The 17,362-nt window shown below is 52.4% G+C and overlaps 1 protein-coding gene across 5 annotated transcripts in view; it reads right to left on the reverse strand.

Moving 5' to 3' along the window:
• Window positions 1–17,362, reverse strand: part of LOC137428017 (voltage-gated potassium channel KCNC1-like) — a 289,763-nt gene that overhangs the window by 246,500 nt on the left and 25,901 nt on the right. The window lies entirely within an intron of this gene.

Below are 17,362 nucleotides of genomic sequence, written 5' to 3' on the forward strand. Positions count from 1 at the left end.
GCCAGGGGATTTAAGAAGCTTGGGGGTCGAGATAGACCCGGGTGTTCGTGAGAGGCCGTGGGTGAAGTGTGCGACAGGTCTGGTGTGCGAAAAAGGAGGTGTGCAAGAAAGTCCGACTCTGGGGTGTGTGAGGAAAAAGTGCGTGCCAAGGAGTGAGGGTGCTGGCGAGAGTGAGTCGGTCGTAGCGTGTGTGCGAGGGAGCACATGGAAGCGCGGTGTGGTGAGTGTTACAGAGGGTGTAACGGGAGAGTGTGCGCGAGAAAGGTGTGTGATGGACAGGTACATGAGGAAAGAGTGCGCTGTCAAAGGCAAGGAAGAATGCACACCTGTGGTGAGTGTTACAGAGGGTGTAACGGGAGAGTGTGCGCGAGAAAGGTGTGTGATGGACAGGTACATGAGGAAAGAGTGCGCTGTCAAGAGGAAGGGTGAGTGCGCTGTCAGGAATGGAGGTGAAAGTAGTGAGAGTGACATGGAGCGTGAGTTAGTTGTGACAGGTGAGCGAGGATGTACACCTGGGATGGAAGGATGCACACCTGGAATGGTAGAGCGTGAGTGGGAATGCACGCTGGAGTTGGTGGTGAGGCACGTGGTTGGGTGTGCGAATGAGAGCACACCTGTGATTGTCACAGAGGAGGTGACCGAGGAGGGGGCGCGAAGCGGTGTATTGGTGAGGTGTGCGAGCAACGAATGTGTGCCAAAGTGTTCGGTGGTCAGGTGTGTGACCAAGGCTGTGAGTGGAATGGGTGTACCTGGGTGTGTAAGGAAAGGTACGAGGAGCATGGGCACGGCTGGATGTGTGAGCAAGGAATGGGCTGCGGGGTGTAAGCGTCCAGGTGAAGCATCGACGTTACACGGGTTAGAGGTTAGAGCGACTTTTAGCCGAAGCAGGCCCTCGGTGCGTGCCGGGCCTCGCTTTGAACGGCCGCGTCCAGGCTCCACTAGGCGGAGCTGGCAGCCCGATAGGAAGGGTCGTTATGGCGACCACGTTTTGTTGAGACGTGCCGGCAGGCCGAGATCGAGCCATGGGATGGCTCCGTGTCGAGATGGTGCGTGGGATCTCGGCCCGGGTAAACCTCCTTCCCTGCACCGAGTGCCGGACGCATCCAGCCGCTGGCACAAAACAACCAGCATCCATTGCTTGGCTTTACGAAGCCGGGCTTTGGACAGGGATTGGCGCACCGAGAGGTATTAGTGAGTCGACTGGGTGATGAGGTTAGTGTTTTGGACCCAAAATTAGAGAAAAATAAAATTTGATGATTGGCAAAGGATTGGCAGTAGTGATTGGCAGATGATGGGCAGTGATTGGCAAATTTTTAATTTGTTGAAATTTGATGTGCAAAATTGGTAGTGAGAGACCCCCGATGTGGTGGGATGGCAAATCCACCATCCCTCACAGGTGGGGGGCAAAGGAGCAATAGTTTATGGGGTGTATGGCAGTGAAAACTAGCCCGGGTGGGTTAGGTTATATTGATAGGGCCCTAGAAGATGACATTAGGTGACGTTAAGATTAGTTAGTGACTGATACCTGTAGTGGGGACGCAGGTAGATTAGTATGGATGATAATGACGAGGGAGCGCAATAGTTTAAAGGGACGACTGGGAAGCGCAAGTTTCAGAAGGGAGTAGTTAGATGAGATGATGCCGTGTGTGTGTGAGGATGGAACAGGTGTGATTGCACAGGTGTGCAACTGGACAGGTGTGTGGAGCAGTGTATGAGTAGTGAGTGTGTGGATCAGCGCGAATGCGCTTGGGGAGAGAAGGGTGCAGGTGGCACCAGGTGTGAGAGCACAGGTGTGCAAGTACAGGTGTGTGGAGAGAGTTGGAGTAAGTGGTACGGAGTGGTGTGCATGGTGCGAAGGTGTGAATGGGGGAAGAGTGGACCCCCATCACGGATACCCGGGGCGGGTAGTGTAAGTGTTAGGTAGAGGGTACAGGTAAATTGTGGTTGGATATTGGCATTTGTGGTGCGGTTGCAGAATGGTGTTGTGGATGGGTGCATTAGTGTTGTGGAAATGGCTGGGCGTGTAGCCTGTTAGTGTGTGTAGTTGGTTGGGCACTCCACCACTGTGAGGATGTCGGCCAGGTGAGGCCGCAGGTGGGCTCTGGGAGCCGGTAGAGTTGTGGATGGGGCCCGAGGATCCGGAGGATGGACCCGGGTAGCCCAGTGCCAGAGAGGGCACCGAGTGGGGAGAGCGCCAGAGGGCCTTCCCCAGGTAGTTAGGTTAGGGTAAGGAGCAGGTAAGCTCGGAGGCAACTGCAGTGGTGGAGGTGTGCAGGTGGGTAGACCCACTGGGAGAGGTACACGCCGCAGCCCAGAAATTGTGCGAGGGCACCGGGAGATGAATCGGGGGAGTGAGACCCCAAATTGAAGAGCACCACAGTTTGGCCAATGGGAATTGGTTTTTAGAACCCATAGTGTAAGAGGGCCAATGGTTTGGCCGGAGAAAGACCCCGGGTAGTGTAAAATTGTTAAAGTCACTTAGGAAATAGTTAGGATTGATGAACCTGTCGCACCATACGCAGCCACTTACCTGAGGTGATGATGATGACTCCACACCTGTGTTTTCTTTGTTCTGTGTGCAGAAATGAGAATTGCTGTGTGGATTGGTGAGACGCATCACGACGTGGATGAGACATTGGGGTGATTCCATCTCTCCCTCCCTAGGAGGGACTGATGATGAATTGGTAATGGCAAATTTTGATGTTGAATTGGTAATGGCAAATTTTGATGAGAGTTGAAAATGGCAAATTTGATTGGTTAGGAGGGAGAGAAGACGAATTTGGTTTATGGGAGGAACGGGGAAGACAGTAGGGATGTTTGTTGATTTGTAAAGTAGATGTTTATGGGTAGTGTTGTGTTTTGTGGATGCAGTAAGGGGTAAGGGAGGGGCCATGTAGGTTACCTGGTGGGGGGGGGGCGTACGATAGGAACGTACCTGTCTCACCTGGTTCCCATGTGCCCCCAGTGTGCATCACCTTACATTGCGTGCACTTTTGCGCCCTTACCACCTTACTCACTTGTCTGCTTCTTTTGTCTCCCACCTCCGAGGATCTGGCTTTGGGGTAGAGAGAGAGGAGAGAGAGGTGCTGGCTGCGCAGTTGTGGGCCTGCACTTTCGCTGTTTGCTGCCGGGATCGATACACCATATGGACCGCAATGTTTGTGGCCACCCACAATGGACCGCAGTTCGTTTGCGGCCAAGCACCACCCGGGGATGGACCTATGGGTCAACGTGGCACCTATGCCATACAGGTGAACCACTTTTAGTTAACACCAAGTGCACCACAAGAAGAGCAAGAGACACCTGCAGGGTTAGGGGTTGTCGAATTTATTTTTATTCCAATGAACAATGGTGACTGCACCGATTGGTGGTGGGGTGGTGCTTTTGATGCTCGGGAAGGGTGCTCTGCACGTTATTAAAGGCCGTCGGCCACAGAGCACTCGTGGGTTGGTGTATCGATGCTGGCAAGCGCGCTCTCTCTATGCATAACATCTGCATGTGTTCCTCCAAAAACAGGTCCTGGATCGTAGTGTAAATAGCAGCGTAGTCGTGTAAATAATGCTCCCTACCGGCTGTATGTTTAGTTTGCGAATTCTTTCCGGATTCGGTTATCCTGTGGGTGTGTTTCTGTGAGGAGAAGGGTGCAACGTCGCAGGGGGACATATTTACTCATTTGTGAATATCTGTAAAACTGTCGCACTCAGGGTAGAGTTAATAGTAGAGGGAACTACATTGCGTGCCACACTAAAGTAGGTAAAAATTTATCGGGTCGGGACGCCCCGAGGGTAGAGAAGGGTGCAATGTTGCGAATATGGAATTTGGCCTCCATATCCGCTTGTAAATATTCCCCTATTTTCCCCAATACTCCCCAACTATCCCCAATCCCCCATTCCCTAGTCCCATTGTCTGTAAACAACAATCAGTAGAGCCGACCTTCCCCTTATTCCCCCATTAAATGTCGTGCCCAGGTCCACCGCACCACACGTAGACAACTTTCGGACATCTTGCTAGTTATTCTTAGTCTATGTCAGTTAAGGCCTCGTTTCCATTAATTATGACTCTTCGTTGCACCAGAATGTGATTATATGGCATCAGTAGTGAGTTTAGGACCTTTCCCATACCTCCTTCCATCTTCCATACCTCCTTCCATCTTCTTCCACAACTATAACTACAACAACAGAGGAGATGGGGGCGGCGCGGCGGCGCGGGGGAGGATGCGTCCTCACACCGGCTCGGCGCTCCACGGGGTTACCAGAGGGGCTGGCTGTCAGCTCCTCGTCAAGGGCGGAGCCTGGTAACCCCCCCGCACCCAATCAGAAGGGCGGACCGATTCCATCTGGGGCGGAGCTAACGAGCCGAGGGCGTGTCACTCCCCGCCGGATATACGTGGCGACTTAGCGGACGTGAAGGGAGATGCGCCCCCAGCTGGAGAAAGAGGTACCTGCGAGCGCTGAGTCAGATGCGCCCCGCCTGAGAAAGAACGTTGCCTGCGATCGCTGAGAGGAAGCGAACCCGCCTGGGAAAGAACGTTACCTCCGAGCGCTGTGACCTCCCCGCATCTTTGGACCGGACCGAACCGTGTGGATTCTGCCCCGAGCCCAGGCGCACCTGGAGCCACCGATACCTGCCTTTCCCTGCCATCAATCCCCGTGTGAGTCAGCCGTTGTCCCGTTTATCTGTCGTCTGTCCGGGGTCAATATAAGAGTGTGTCTAAGTGCCTGTCTTCCTGTGATATACCTCTAGCCCCTGTAATCTAACCTTTCCGTACGAATATAATTGAGAATCGAAACATTGGTGTCTGTCATTATAATCCAGCCGGGTGTCTTCTTTTCCTTTATTGATCCAGCGTAGCGCGGCTCCGTCAACGTCGAGTATAATCGGTAACTTGTGCAGACGTGGTCATACCAAAACCGCTCGGTAAACTAACATCTAAGCCACGTCTGTAACAATATCATCCACATAATCCACCATTCCTGCAAATAAACCATCATCCATATCATCGATATAATCCACCATTCCTGCAAATAAACCATCATCCATATCATCGATATAATCCACCATTCCTGCAAATAAACCATCATCCATATCATCGATATAATCCACCATTCCTGCAAATAAACCATCATCCATATCATCGATATAATCCACCATTCCTGCAAATAAACCATCATCCATATCATCGATATAATCCACCATTCCTACAAATAAACCATCATCCATATCATCGATATAATCCACCATTCCTGCAAATAAACCATCATCCATATCATCGATATAATCCACCATTCCTGCAAATAAACCATCATCCATATCATCGATATAATCCACCATTCCTATAAATAATCCATCATCCATATCATCGATATAATCCACCATTCCTGCAAACAAACCATCATCCATATCATCGATATAATCCACCATTCCTACAAATAAACCATCATCCATATCATCGATATAATCCACCATTCCTATAAATAAACCATCATCCATATCATCGATATAATCCACCATTCCTGCAAATAAACCATCATCCATATCATCGATATAATCCACCATTCCTACAAATAAACCATCATCCATATCATCGATATAATCCACCATTCCTGCAAATAAACCATCATCCATATCATCGATATAATCCACCATTCCTGCAAATAAACCATCATCCATATCATCGATATAATCCACCATTCCTATAAATAAACCATCATCCATATCATCGATATAATCCACCATTCCTACAAATAAACCATCATCTATATCATCTACATAATCCACCATTCCTACAAATAAACCATCATCTATATCATCTACATAATCCACCATTCCTACAAATAAACCATCATCCATATCATCTACATAATCCACCATTCCTACAAATAAACCATCATCCATATCATCTACATAATCCACCATTCCAACAAATAAACCATCATCTATATCATCCACATAATCCACCATTCCCACAAATAAACCATCATCCATATCATCTACATAATCCACCATTCCTACAAATAAACCATCATCCATATCATCTACATAATCCACAATTCCTACAAATAAACCATCATCCATATCATCTACATAATCCACCATTCCTACAAATAAACCATCATCCATATCATCTACATAATCCACCATTCCTACAAATAAACCATCATCTATATCATCGACATAATCCACAATTCCTACAAATAAACCATCATCCATATCATCTACATAATCCACCATTCCTACAAATAAACCATCATCTATATCATCTACATAATCCACCATTCCTACAAATAAACCATCATCCATATCATCTACATAATCCACCATTCCTACAAATAAACCATCATCCATATCATCTACATAATCCACAATTCCTACAAATAAACCATCATCCATATCATCTACATAATCCACCATTCCTACAAATAAACCATCATCCATATCATCTACATAATCCACCATTCCTACAAATAAACCATCATCTATATCATCCACATAATCCACCATTCCTACAAATAAACCATCATCTATATCATCTTACTATAATTCACCAAATGTCCGTCCATCTGTCTGTCCATTTGAAGGTACCGCAAAAACGGCTGAACCGATCGCAACGATATCTTGGGTGGGTAATCCCTGGAGTAAAATAAACTATATTGTTTTTCCAATTTTTCCAAGTTTTCCAATTTTCCCAATCACGATGGAATAATATTTACTGATATGAACAGTGATGTGGCTTTTGTTGAAATTCTACGTACCAGGAGAGAGTAAATAGCCTCCTGACGAACTCTTCCTATATAAACGTGCGGCTCCGAAGTAACACGGCAGCGTGTGCAAAACGACTGAGAAACAGGTGTAGCGGCCGCTTCCGTGTTACAGATTCAGCACGCACTCTTCACACATAAACGTGCGACTGAGAAAGACGTGGATCGGCCGCTTCCGTTTTGCAGAATTCAATGTTTTTTCAAAATGGGTACCATGTATTGTTTAGATTTTGATGATTTGCGTGTGATATGATTCAACAGATGTTTATATGAATCGTTTTTAAAAATTTAAAAAGCCGTCAATTTCTGATAAATTTCCTTTTCATTTGGGCTTCCCAATTGAAGCCCTGCCCGTAGGGCGGGTACCGTTGCTTGTCTATATAATCCACCATTCCTACAAATAAACCATTGTGATGCTGTGCATACACGACCCGATTGCCAGAGAGGTAGGCCACAACGCGTTGATACAACAAGAGTCTTTATTCAGAGGTCGCACTTCAGCACTGGGCGGGCTCGAGCTTAGAGCCCGCATATATCTCCCGAGGCCACGCCTTGCCCCCGGGCGTGGCCGATCGGCCGAAAGGTGGGGCATGCATTTCAGTTCCCCGCCTGGACGCTCGCGCCACCCACTGGTGCGTGGAATTATTGTCCCTTGTGCCCGCCACACGCGCCCCGCCAGAATTCCCGCACACCTGAAGGGTGAGCTTGCGGGGAAGCCGGATGACCCGGCCGAAACGCCCCCTGGCGATGCGTGCAGGGCTGGGGGGTAGCGGGACAGCGCGGCTGGGGGGTGCCGGGGGTCTGACCGCCGGGGGGTGGCCTCGACGCGGAGGCAGAGCTGCTTGCAGGGTGTGGTCCAGATCGAGGTGGGCCGGCTTGAGGCGGTCCATGGAGATACGATCCGGGGCACCGCCGATGTCGACGGTGAAATATTTGTCCCCGGTCTCCAGCATGCTGAAGGGCCCGTCGTACGGGGGCCGTAGCAGTGACCGGGTGGGTGTCGTGCCGGACGAAGACGTACTCCGCCGTGCGAAACTCCGGGGCGACGTGGGAGGATGGGCAACCGTGGTGTGCCGTCGGCACCGGGGCGAACCTCCGGGCAGTCTCCTGCAGGGTGGAACGCTGTTGCGCCACGGACCAAGGAGCCGTGGAGTCGGGGATAAATTCACCCGGTACCCGGTGGTTGCCCGAAGACCAGCTCCGCCGAGGACGCGCGCAGGTCGTCCTTGGGCGCCGTCCTGAGGCCCAGCAGGACCCAGGGGAGCCTGTCGGCCCAGCTGCCGTCGTGGAGGCTGGCCCAGAGCGCGGCCTTCATCGAGCGATGAAAGCGCTCGCACAGGCCATTGGCCTGGGGGTGGTAGGCCGTGGTGCGGTGCAGTTTGACGCCGAGCCCTTGCGCCACCACGCCCCAGAGCTCCGAGGTGAACTGGGGGCCGCGGTCGGACGAGATGTCCGAGGGGGCGCCGAACCGGGCAACCCAAGTGGCGATGAAGGCTTGCGCCACATCCGCCGCAGACGTCGCCGCCAATGGCACGGCCTCCGGCCACCGTGTGGTGCGGTCCACCATGGTGAAGAGGTGGGTGAACCCCCGCGAGGGGGGCAGAGGTCCCACCAAGTCGACATGGACGTGGTCGAACCAACGCTCGGGTACCGTAAACGGGGCCAACGGGGCCTGGGTGTGGCGGTGGACCTTTGCACGCTGGCACACGAGGCACGTCCTGGCCCAGTCGCGGACGTCCTTCCTGAGGCCATGCCAGACGAACTTCGCCGCGACGAGCTTCTGGGAGGCCTTCGTGCCCGGGTGGGACAGGCCGTGGATGGCGTCGAAAACCGGGTGCTGCCAGCCAGCGGGCACGATGGGGCAAGGCCGGCCGAGGGAGACGTTGCACAGGAGGGCCGCGCCCACGACGTCGAACGGCACCTCGGTGATGCGGAGGCCCATGACGGCGGTCCGCAAGGCCTGGACGCCGGGGTCGGCGGTCTGGTCCTCCGCCATCCGGGCATAGTCGATCCCGAGGTGGACCGCGTGCGCGACGGACCGGGAAAGACAATCCGCCACCGGGTTGTCTTTACCCGCGACGTGACGGATGTCCGTCGTGTACTCGGACACGGCAGAGAGGTGACGCTGCTGCCGTGCCGACCATGGCTCGGCGACCTTGGCCATCACGAACACAAGGGGCTTGTGGTCGACGAAAGCCGTGAACGGGCGGCCTTCGAGCAGATGGCGGAAGTGTCGGACCGCCAGGTGGAGCCCGAGCAGCTCACGGTCGAAGGTGCTGTAGCGGCGTTCGTGCGGGCGAAGCTGCCGGCTAAAAAACGCCAGCGGCTGCCAAGCACCATGCACCCACTGCTCGTGCACCGCGCCCACCACGTAGTCCGACGCGTTGGTGGTGAGGGCGATCGGTGCATCGGGCGCCGGGTGCGCCAGCATGGTGGCGTTGGCCAGGGCCAGCTTTGCGCCCGCAAACGCCGCGGCCATCGGCTCCGACCAAGCGATGTCACCTTTGCCCAGCTTGCCCCGGAGTGCCTCATGCAGGGGGCGGAGGAGCTGGGTGACGTGGGGCACAAAGCGGTGGTAAAGATTTACCATGCCCAGGAACTCCTGGAGCCCCTTGATCGTGCAGGAGCATGGGAAATCCCTGACCGCCTCCACCTTGGCCGGTAAAGGGACGGCCCCGTGCCTGGTGATGCAGTGCCCCAAGAAGTCGATGGCGGCGACGCCGAAATGGCACTTTGCGGGGTTGATGATCAGGCCATGCTGGCCCAGGCGTTCGAAAAGCATGCGGAGGTGGAGCAGGTGCTCCTCCTGGGACACGCTCGTGACTAGGATGTCGTCCAGGTAGACATAGATGAAAGGTAAGTCGCGCAAGACGCTGTCCATGAGCCGTTGGAACACCTGGGCCGCATTCTTCAACCCAAAAGGCATTTGCAGGAACTCAAAGAGGCCGAAAGGGGTGATGACGGCCGTCTTTGGGACATGGTCCGGTTGGACGGGGACCTGGTGGTAGCTCCGGATGAGGTCCACCTTGGAGAACACGGTCGTGTTTGCCAACCGGGCGAAAAAGTCCTGGATATGCGGGACCGGGTAGCCGTCGGGGGTGGTGGCATCATTGAGCCGGCGGTAGTCACCGCACGGCCGCCACCTACGCCGGGCTTCGGGACAATGTGCAGAGGAGAAGCCCAAGCGCTGTTGGAGCGCCGTACGATCCCCAGCCGCTCCAGCGTGGCGAACTCCGCTTTCGCCACGGCGAGCTTCGTGGGGTCGAGTCGGCATGCCCGGGCGTAGACCGGCGGCCCAACCATGGGGATATGGTGCTCCACCCCGTGTTTGACGGCCACCGCTGAGAAGGTGGGCCGCGTGAGGGCCGGGAAACTGGTGAGGAGGCGGGTAAACTCTTCCGCTGCCCGAAGCGTGCAGACTAACCTCGCCGGGACAGAACCTTTCAGCAAGCCGCTTGGCAAGCTGCTCGGTGAGCCGCTCAGCGAGCTGCTCAACGAGCCGCTCACCGAACAAGCGAGCAAGCTGAAGGTTTCAGCCTGGATGAGAAGTCTGCGCTTAACGTCGACCAACAGCCCATGCGAACATAGGAAGTCCATGCCGAGCAGGGCCATTGGCACGCTGGCGGTGACGAACGACCATTGAAAGCGCTGCCCTCCGAACCGCAGTGAGGGTCAACACTTCCCGAATGTGCGGATGGGTGTACCGTTGGCGGCAAGCAAAGCGGGGCCCCGGCGCGCGGCTTGCTTGTCGGATGCGGAGGCAGGGAGGACGCTTACCTGCACTCCCGTGTCGAAAAGAAAACGGTGCCCGGACAAGGTGTCCGTGATGAACAGGAGGCTGCCGGAATGGCCGACGCTCAGGGCCGCAAGTGAGCGCCGGCCCGGTCCTTTCCCGACCCGTCAAAAGAACATGGCGGGCGGCACGTTTTAGCCTTGCGGCCGAACCTGGCATGGTAGTAGCACAATGTTTGCGGCGGTGGCGGCCGTGCCGGCGGCGGTGGTGGTGGCGGCGGCGGCGGTTGTGGGCGGGGCGCAGCAGCGGCCACGAGGGAAGCCGGGGGCGCTGTAGCCTCTGCACCGGGATCCACTACGGCAGCACCGTAAACCAACGGCGTGTCGCAGGCCGCGAAAAACTTGTCGGCCTCTCCGGCCAGGGCGCGGGGTTCCGTGATGTTGGAACCGGCCAGCGCGAGGCGCACCTGTATCGGTAGCTGGCGGAGGAAAAGTGCGCGGAACAAGAAATTCGGCACTGGTCTCCAAGCAGAGACAGCATGAAATCCATCCGGACGGATGGTCGTGTGTCCCCGGGGGCGGGAAGGTCCAGGAGGCGGTCGGCACGTTCGATCTCTGTGAGCCCGAACGTGGCGAGGAGGAGACGTTTGAGCGCCTCGTACTTGTGGTCGCCCGGCGGGTGCCGAACGATAGACACGACGCGGGCAGCCGTGCCGTGCCCGAGGGCGGCGACCACGTGGTAGTACCGGGTCTCGTCCGCCGTGATGCCCCGGAGTTGGAACTGAGCTTCGGCTTGCACAAACCAAACGTCGGCTTGCGCTTCCCAAAACTCCGGGAGTTTGATTGCGACGGCGTTGGTAGCTATGGCGCGTTCGGGGGTCAGCAACGGCTGAACCAATCGGGGTCACCAGTGTGGTGCTGTGCACACACGACTCGATTGCCAGAGAGGTAGGCCACAACGCGTTGATACAACAAGAGACTTTATTCAGAGCTCGCACTTCAGCACTGGGCGGGCTCGAGCTTAGAGCCCGCATATATCTCCCGAGGCCACGCCTTGCCCCCGGGTGTGGCCGATCGGCCGAAAGGCGGGGCATGCCTTTCAGTTCCCCGCCTGGACGCTCGCGCCACCCACGGGTGCGCGGAATTATTGTCCCTTGTGCCCGCCACACCATCATCCATATCATCTATATAATCCATCATTCCTGCAAATAAACCACCATCCATATCATCCATATAATCCACCATTCCGACAAATAAACCATCATCCATATCATCCCTATAATCCATCATTCCGTCAAATAAACCATCATCCATATCATCCATATAATCCACCATTCCTACAAATAAACCATCATCCATATTGTCGTGTGACTACCTTCTGGTGAAAACCGCAGGGCGACACAGATGACCAAACGAGCTTTAACTCCGAGGCGTTCAATTCAATGGCAGACCTTCGTTATTCGCGCGGGGAGGGAGGTCGAAGAGCTTACCTTCACGAGTCCACCTGACATCCTCGACCCTGCAATAAATCAACTCAAACCGACACAGAATAAAAATGTACAAAAATACCGATTTTATTAAAGAAAATGCCGGTCACAAAATAATGCACGATAAAACTAAATTCCTAATTGGAGCACCCACACACAAACTCAAATACAAACAATGGGAAAATAACTGTAAAAAATAAATATGTGTTTGTGTGGCACTTATCTCTAATCGGCTCTTGAACCTCGTCAGGAATTGTCACAACCTCCTCGCGTCCTTGGTGGCAAAAAACGCAGGCTGCACTCCGTGGGCATGAACTAGGCCTCGCCGCGCACTCAGCTCACTCCTGGCTTCGTACGCGAAGCAAACAGGCCACGCCCGTCCACTCGTCTTTGTGTGGGAAACAGTAGTTCTCGGTCCGCAGTTCCTCCTCCTCACGATCACGATGAAGATGTCAGAACACGACCGAACCACCGGATCCAGCAACCGAGAGATACAAAATCGTGGCTGCTCCCAATGAATCCTTCGCTAAAGAGCGCACCGTATATCTCCCCGTTCTTTAAGAATGTCCCTCCTCCAGAGCACCCCAACACAAGAGAGAAAGCCACGAGGAAAGTGAAAGAGACGAAAGAGACAAAATGTCGGGATACGACTGTTCATGATGAATCTTCCTGGCGCAAGAGCAATAAGCGACGGTGCGCTATGGGATCCAGAACGAGAAGAGAAAATGTCCGCCATTCCAATTATTTTGTACTTGAGGCTCTGACGTCATCCCACGACGTCTCCGTGTCCGCTCCTATCAGCGAGTCCCATCATGCCAGTCCTTGTGCCAATAAATCCCAGACCAATCAATGTTCTTCTGGTGTGGCTCCACGGCCCTGCCTGATTGAGGTGGTGACGTAGTGGCTGCGGCACCAGCGGTAGTGTTCGATGCCTGGTTTCCGGTTGGTTTTTAATTAGTGTAATTAATTATGGTGTTGATTGCTTGGCTTGGCTATGGTGTGTAGTGCGGTGTCATAAGGAACACAGGAAAATATTACAGAGGCATTACGTGCAGGGGATTAATTTACCCATAATCCCTCGCTAATTAACATACCCCACCCCTCTCATGGGGACGAAGATACAAGCTTACCCGACATATGGTCTACACAAATTTTCTACTTATTACATGGGGTTTCTTCTTCTTCATGACAGTCAGAGCACACCACCTATGCATCCCACCTGGACAAAGGTATTGCCTACCCCCTATAAACGTAACACAGCCGCCTCCCCCCCCCCTCCCCGACCCCCCGTAACCGTAGCCCCCGCAAGGTTCACTGCAGGCATTACTGTTCCAGTCTTAACACTTACCGACTCAAACTTAATTAGCCTATGAAATAAATCATGAGGGCTGTGGGAAGCGAGCCATAGCTACTTACCTACTCTCCTTCACGTCCTAACCTCCAAAGCAACAATTCACATTTCAAATATTCCCAAAACTTGAAGTCCTTGCTCCTAACTCATGGGGCAGGAAGAAAATTTCAAAACACACAAAACTACCTTAACTACGAAACGTTAACCAAAAATGCAACAAAAAATTAACAAAAAGTTTTTTTGTTTGTTTTTTGGATACAAGATTGAGGCTCGTGTAAGAGCTAACATTAATCACAAAAAGACAAACTGATACATAAAACATATGATAAAGGAAGCAGGAAACAAGATGGGCACAGAGAGGGAAGCACACAAGTACAACATTTGAGAGCAGGGACATCGGGAGATCTGTGGGAGGGGGAGGGCTTGGGGGGAGGAGGCATGGGAAGGGGGGTGGGTGGGAGAGGTGTAAAACACATGGACACCACGAGGACTTCCAGGAAAGAAGTCGGAATTTAAAAAAAGTGGATCTGGGGTGAGTTAACGGGGGTAGAAAAGACCCAGGTTTTGGATGGGGGTGGTGAACAGCTGTTTTAAAGATGGTGGGGAACAGCTGTTTTAAAGACCTGGAGGGAGGAGTGGGATTGAAGAGAGTGAGGGAGTTTGTTCCAGAGGCGGGAGCAAAGAGGAATTAAAGAGTGAAGGTGAATAGAGAGTCTTGATTTTGGCAGTTTCGCCAGGAGAGGGTTGCAGGCAGATCTTGTGCGACCTGCAGGAATATTTGGAGGAAAGAGCACAGACAGCTGTGGGAGCAAGGCCGGAGAGGAGTCGGTAGAAGACAGAAAGACCACCAACCTGCCTGCAGTGAGTGAGTGAAAGGCCCTCAGAGTTAGTTTCATCGTGGGAGATTCCAATGATTTTGAAAGCTTTGGTTTCAACAGCGTGAAGCCGAGCTAGGTGTGAGGCAGGAGCACCAGCCCAGAGGAGAGAACAGTATTCCATTGAGCTGCGGATGAAAGCCTTGTATGTCGTGAGGAGCTCAGCTGTGCCAAGGAAGGACTTTGCACGATGGAGGATGCCCAGTCGGCGACTGGCATTGGAGGCCAACTTGGAAATGTGGTTTTCCCATGAAAGATCATGGCAGATAGTGAGACCCAAATGATTGAGTGACAGAACTTCTTGGAGAGGCTTGTTCAGAAAGTAGATGGGAAGGTTGTCCAGTCGGTCTTTTTGGAGAGACATTTGTCAGGATTGAAAGACATGTTCCACTTGTTTGACCAGTCTGTGATTTTGTTCTGGTCTGCAGAGGGTGAGGAGGCTGCAGACTATCGATCTGAGGGATGAGGTATGGAACGGCAGAGAGTGGACTCATCAGCAAAGAGATAGAGAAGATTTTCAAGAGAGTCGGAGAAATCATTGATGAAGACCAGAAAAAGCACAGAGCCCAGAACACTGCCTTGGGGAACTCCAGCCTGAACAGGAAGGGGAGATTAGAGAAATGTATTCAGGGCCACATGTTGCCTACGACCAGAGAGGAATTCTGCAAGCCATGTGTGGAGATTTCCATGGATACCATAGGAGGAGAGTTTTGTGAGCAGAGCTGGGTGCCAGAGCGTATCGAAGGCACGTGATATGTCAAGGGAGACAGCTCTGATTTCCTGTTTGGCATTAAGGACCTCCATCCATTGTTGAGACAGCAGAAGCAGCATGTCCAGAGTGGAATGACCTTGTCTGAATCCAAATTGATGATCTGAGATCAAGCCATTGGAGAAGAGGTAGGATTTGATGTCAGAAGCGATGATTGATTCCATGACCTTGCTGATTATTGGGAGCAGGCCGATTGGTCTGTAGTTGCAAGGATCTATTTTTGCACTTTTTTGTGTAAAGCGGTAATGTTGGCTGATTTCCAAGCAGATGGCAGATGACCTTGAGCAAAAGAGAAGGTGAAGAGAACAGAGAGAGGGTGAGATAGAGAGGCAGAGCAGTATTTTAGGGCCCGTGGGCTGATGCCATCTGGTCCAGTTGCAGAATCAGAGTCGAGGTTTGACAAAAACTTCTCTGCCTTGTCAGGAGAGAAGGACACAGAGTCCAGGAGCCGCTGGGTTGCATTGGGAAAGGTGGGTACAGAGACAGATGGGTTCGGGACACAAGATTTTGAGGCAAACAGACTTGAGGCATTCGGCTTTTTCAAGTACGGTGTCAGCTGTGTAGCCATTTGAGGTAATGGAGGGGATGGAAGGGGAACAAACACCAGAAATAGATTTGACCAGATGCCACCAGGATTTGGAGGAGGGAGACAGGTTTGAGAGTTCAGTCTTGGGAGTAGAGAGATAGTGTTTCCTGGCTCTCCTGAGGGTAGATACACACTTGTTACGAGCTTTGTGAAAGGAACTGAGACTACCTTCAGTTGGATTAGCCTTCAATGAGGTGAAGGCAAGTTGCTTCATGGCAACTGCCTCACCACAAGCTTCAGTGTACCATGGACGGGAGGAAGGGTATGACAACTGAAGACGAGATGGGGTAAATCTATGCATGAGAGAGAGCAGTTTACTTTGGAAGAATTCCCAGGAAGTGTTGACATCAGAGGCAGTAGAGATGGGAGACCAGTCCAGATGATTGATGGCTGCTTGAAGACCGTGCCAGTCAGCCTGAGTGAAATGCCAGACTCGTCGGCGCTGAGGAGGCTCTCTGAGAATGTACAACACCTTGTACAATGTACAATTTGTACAACACCTTGGATCCCTCTAGAGACCACGTGCCCCGGTGGATGCCGCAATACCCAACATTACCTGCCGTGCCATCCCAATGTGCCCCAAATTTCCGTGGGCCCCGTCACAGGTGAGTGACATGCCTTGGTGGATTTCTCCCCCCTTCATTCACACAAATCCCATAACCATTCACACACATTTCAAAAATCATCAAAGCATGTATTTCACTCCCCTGCAAGACCATGGCATAGATTTTTTTTTTTTTTTTTTTTGTATACAAGATCGAGGCTCGTGAAAGAGCGAACATTAATCACACAGAAAGACAAACCGACACATAAAACATATAACATCGGGAGCGGTAGACAAGATGGGGAGAGAGGGGGAAGGACACAAACACAACATTTGAGAGCAGGGACCGAGAGACATGGAGACATCGAGAGATCTGAGAGAGGGCGAGGGCTTTGGGGGGGGGGGGGGCATGGGAAGGGGCCGGTGGGAGAGGTATAAAACATATGGACACTGCCAGGACTTCCAGGAAAGAAGTTGGAATTTCAAACAAGGTGGATCTGGGGTGAATTAGCGGGGGTAGAAAAGATCAAGGTTTTGGATGGGGGAAGATAAGAGATGGTGGTGAACAGCTGTTTTAAAGACCTGGAGGGAGGAGTGGGATTGAAGGGAGTGAGGGAGTTTGTTCCAGAGGCGGGAGAAAAGAGGAATGAAAGAGTGAAGGTGAGCAGAGAGCCGAGATTTCGGCAGTTTAACCATCAGAGGTTTGCTGGCAGATCTTGTGCGACCTGTAGGAATATTTGGGGGACAGAGCACAGAGAGAGCTCGGGGTGCAAGGCCGGAGAGGAGTCGGTAGAAGACAGAAAGACCACCTACCTGCCTGCGGTGAGTGAGTGAAAGGCCCTCAGAGATAGCTTCATCGCGGGAGATTCCAATAATTCTGAAAGCTTTGGTTTCAACAGCGTGAAGCCGAGCTAGGTGTGAGGCAGGAGCACCGGTCTAGAGGGGAGAACAGTATTCCATTGAGCTGCGGATGAAAGCCTTGTATGTGGTGAGGAGCTCAGGTGTGCCGAGGAAGGACTTCGCACGACGGAGGATGCCCAGTCGGCGACTGGCTTTGGAGGCCAGCTTGGAAATGTGGTTTTCCCAAGAAAGATCATGGCAGATAGTGAGACCCAAAAGCTTGAGCGACAGAACTTCTTGGAGAGGATTGTTGAGAAAGTAGATGGGAGGGTTGTCCAGTCGATCTTTTCGGAGAGACATAGTAAGAGTGTGAGATTTGTCAGGATTGAAAGACATGTTCCACTTGTTTGACCAGTCTGT

This window comes from Myxine glutinosa, chromosome 5 (assembly GCF_964187855.1).
Source record: "Myxine glutinosa chromosome 5, kmMyxGlut1.1, whole genome shotgun sequence".
In the NCBI taxonomy this organism is placed as follows: Eukaryota; Metazoa; Chordata; class Myxini; order Myxiniformes; family Myxinidae; genus Myxine; species Myxine glutinosa.